This window comes from Pseudorca crassidens, chromosome 6 (assembly GCF_039906515.1).
Source record: "Pseudorca crassidens isolate mPseCra1 chromosome 6, mPseCra1.hap1, whole genome shotgun sequence".
NCBI lineage: Eukaryota > Metazoa > Chordata > Mammalia > Artiodactyla > Delphinidae > Pseudorca > Pseudorca crassidens.
The window spans coordinates 67190032-67194401 of NC_090301.1; the positions used below are offsets into that span (position 1 = coordinate 67190032).

The 4370-nt window shown below is 41.9% G+C and overlaps 1 non-coding gene across 1 annotated transcript; it reads right to left on the reverse strand.

Moving 5' to 3' along the window:
- Positions 1-3285: 3285 nt before the first annotated feature.
- LOC137226853 (small nucleolar RNA SNORA25) lies at positions 3286-3414 on the reverse strand. The gene has a single exon (XR_010944552.1). It is a non-coding gene; the product is annotated as a small nucleolar RNA SNORA25 (small nucleolar RNA).
- Between the last annotated feature and the right edge of the window lie 956 nt (positions 3415-4370).

Below are 4370 nucleotides of genomic sequence, written 5' to 3' on the forward strand. Positions count from 1 at the left end.
TGAGAATAGCTTTACAGCACCATCTTAATATTGCCCAGTGATATCATAGTCTGACTGTGGACAAAGGGTAGGATAGTAATTTGCAGTAAAGAATAATCAAGGTTGGCTGGGTTGAAGCAGAGAGGACATCCTTGAGGGTCTGAATCTTAAGAAAATATTGACAAGTCATTGATTAGTCCATTTTTAAAAATCAGCATTTGAGTGGGGATTTTATGAGCTAAACAATTGAGACTTTATAGGAATGCTGATATTCAGATCGCTTTCCTTGATTTTCAGAATATATCTTCAGGCACAAAAATCTTTGCTTCACTCACATTTGTGCTTCTCAAGTCTGCTGGATTTTCCTCTCCCAAAGGCTGACATCTGTCTAATACTTGAGTTGTGAAAAATGTCCCCTTTGTTAGGCTCTTTTCATTGACAGTTATAAAATTTCCTTTTGGAGATCACTGAGTGCTGCCTTCACAAAAGGAACACTCTAATATGATGAAAACATTGAAGGAAATGCAAGCTCCCATCAAGACAAATTCCCCACCCCTAGTATGTGGATAAATGACTGATAACGCTTTTTCTCTTGGGATGGGGGACTTCGCAAGGGATTTTGAGGTACCACTGTTTGGACTTAGCAGGGTGCTTAAGCCTTAGAGCTCTCCATGCCAGTCTGGACACATCCTAAACACATCCAGAGGGCAGGAAATCACACTGTATTTTTCCAATACCCCTTTGTGTAATAAGTTACCCAAACCAACGATTTATAATGGTAACATCTCGAGGTGAAATGTGAAAGGGCAGGCGCTGGTACAGGTGGAAGAGGAAAGGTTGTGATACTCTCTGAAGGCACGTTGAAGGAGGCTGGACTAACGTGACAGTGCCCATGTTACCTGAGTACAGCACACTGAAATATCCCATAAGTGATGCAGAGCATTTAATGAGTTGGGACTGAAAACTTTAATTAGCTTGTAGGGCTTTTATTATTTTATTTTTTGTTCATTATATTTTCTGCTCAGTCTCTGTGAATGTTCTGCATTTTCATCATCAAATGACTGGCTGGTTGTTTTTGTCAAACAAGAAGCCTGAAACCATCAAGTCTGAGTGCAGAGACAGTCTGCCTGCTCTGTCAACAGGATGAAAGTGAGTCTCGGGCTTTTTTAATTACAAGGATAACATGTTCGCTCATCTAATAATGAAGACGGTTAGCAATTTTAAATTTTAATAATCAATTACTGAAAGTAATTCTCCATTAAACCACAAGAGAGCCATTATATCTCAAAAGATGGAACATGCTGTATGTAACAGTAGCAAATCTTCTATTTTTAAATATCATTAGGGAATATCTGATTGTTTCATTTCTCTGCATTTCTTTTACCTTTTTCCTCATGCAGACCATCTCATTTTCCGCAGGAAGACAGCACATGATCTTATAAATAATAAAAGAAAACCCTTGCAAGACTTGATCCAGGGGTGTGAAATATGTGCTAAGAATGTAATTTATTTCAGTCTGGCATATTTTGACTGAATAATAAGGAAGGTGACTAATTAATATTATACTATGCTGTGGGCAAGGCAGCACAGTGGGCTAATCCATGCTCCTTTCACCTCTGGAGACCCACATCCAAGCCTTAGAGGAGTCACAACTGCTGAACATGGTTTGGGGGAGGGGAGGGGAAGGCATCAGATGTCTTTTCCTGACTGTGGAGACCCCTGTCCATATTCTAAAACCACCCTGAGCATCAGATTCTGCTCTGAGGAGATGAGGGAAAAGACAAATGATTGCTACTTGACTATGGCAATTTGGCTGACTTATATGTCAAGGGGAGATAGCTCCGTGACAGCTCCAGCTGTCCTGCTCAAGCCTGGTTTAGCCAGCTCACATCCCGCTTAAATATTTGGAAATACATGGAGCGAAAGAAAAGGAGTGTGTGTGTGTGTGTGTGTGTGTGTGTGTGTGTGTGTGTGTGTGTGAATGTTTTCAGGTAGGAGACTGGATAAGGGTGGGAGCACAATAACGAGATGACCAGAAAACAGTGAATTATTTAGAATCAGATTAGCCCTAGGGCTCCACTAGAAGCAGTTGATTCCATTTTTGCAGTATCTGAAGCTCAAAGAGTAGAAAGATACTGTGCTTTATTTCTAAAGCATTTGATTAGCTTTCAGACAATGGGAAGAGGCCACTTTAAATCTAACCAGTGGCACTACACTGGGCACCACCCCGACCACATGGTCTGTGGGGTTGAGGGAACTTGACTGCCCTGAGTACCATAAGCACCAAGGCCAGAGATGAGGTTCTTGTCATCTTGATTGTTTTTCTGGTGGGAAATGTGCCTGTGTTTCTGAACTGCACTGGCCTTTCCAGGGAGCAGTCTCATGCTTCCCTCGGAAGGATTAAAGCAGAAACTCTTCCAAGCTAGGTAGGGCTGGGGTGGGTAACGGGGATTTCACGACACTGATACTTAAGCTGTAGTTCCTTTGTACTTGTTCACAGAAAACTTTAAGTTTCTGAATATTGGAGGGTTCCTGTTTCCCTCTCATTCTACTACTTGGACTTTACTCATCATTAGAGCCATTGCCAGAGAGAAGCTGGTTTGGTGGAGACAAGGGAATGTTGATTCTCAATTTAGGGAGTTCCCTGGGTAAAACTGAAAACTGATCCCAGTACATTGAAGAAAAAGGCTGACCGCTCCAGATTGGTAGGTGGTAGTTTCAATAAGCAAGGGAACTTACATATGAGTCTTGTCTTGAGTGGCTGCAAGATGAGTAGGTCTCTGCACCCACCTGCCAGAGTCCTAAGAGTTTATAGAGAGGCCTTAATGGGGTTCAGTCAGGTAGATGGTCTCAGTAACATCTTATTTTCCCAAGGCTGCATCCTTGAAGTGGCTTTGAGTGCAGGAACGGTGGGCAGAATGTACATTCCAAGGATAAGGGAGGGAGTAAGGAGCTGTTACTTCAGTTGCTGGAGACCAGTTCTTGGGTCACCCTGTGGTCATATCCTCTTTATGACCTCCTCCAACAAGGATATATGATCCACATTGGATAATTTTGGTCTTTGTTAGTGCATCTAAGAGGTGACTTAGGAGGATAAGAAGAAACTATCTGTTGAAGTTCAGGTTCTAATGTAAATTCCAGTTATCTAGTTATGATGACTATTCCATGTTCTACCTATCTACTGTTACTGTGTGCAACTGGGTGTGAGAATGATATATTTTTAAAACTTTGAGACATTTATTTACTTTCCCAGATCACCAATCATGGATTATTATGAGTGAACTGTCATGATTATGAGTGGCTACATCTTATATCTCCTCATAAAAACTTAGCCCTTTTGAGTGACTATAGCATCCTGTGAAGAATTTCAAGCTTTGGTTGTAGAGTTAAGAGCTCCTGGTTTCATAGCCCCATGCGCCCTCTTTGAAATGGCCTATATATTTTTTAACTGGGGCAGAAAAACCCATCACCACTGTATGACATAGACAGGTTTCAAGAACCAGAAATACTTCTGGCAATGACATCTGTAAATACTGTGAAATGAAATCCACATTAGTGGGCTAAGTTCTGCTTGATATCTTAGTGCATTTTTGTGTGTTCTTCCGTATCCCATTTTCTGTGGAAACAAATCTTATCCTTCAAAAGAGTACATAATAGGAAGTATTGTTTCTTTTATTTTAAATCTATATCTAGAAACAAATCACAGCTCCTTATGCTGTGGGTTAGTAAAGCTGCTATTTTGGGAGCATGTGTGTTACTTCTGTAATGGGTATAAAAATAAGGTGACCCAGGGCATGGAGAATCTAGCCTCATGCTGTCTGCTAACTTTGTTTGGGTTGCTTTAGATTGGTCCCTGGGGTTCATGCAGGTAACTGAGCAACTTACATTGGGTTCTCGGCTATTTGGTTTGGAGGTCAGGCTGTGGATTCCCTCCCCTAGGAATCTTTACTTCTTCAAAGTGGGAGAGAGTCAACTCTTAGTGGGCTCCCTAAGGAATATCTGATACTCCATAGATAGTTGGAGGGAAAGGGCAGTGCCAAACACCCCTTACATCCCCAGTGGTATTTGGGTTGTTCTCTAGAGGTGGAAAAAGTCATCCATGGCATCACCGAAGGCAGAATTCTATTCCATGGAGAAGGTGGCAAAGTCAGCAGGGGGCCACTCCAGGGAATCCTCTACTGCTTGCTGTGAAGCAGAGAACAGAATAAGGTCAAAGCCTAAGGGAGGTCTACTCTAACACCCAGTGGAGGGATGCAGAGGCAATCAGGTAACCTTGCTAGAAGGCTTGGGGCTAGAATCATAAAAAGTTAGGAGAAACGTTTAAGGAAGCTCTAGCTCTAGGCTCCCAGATTACTGATGAGAATTGGAATGACTCCTGAAGATCAAACAGG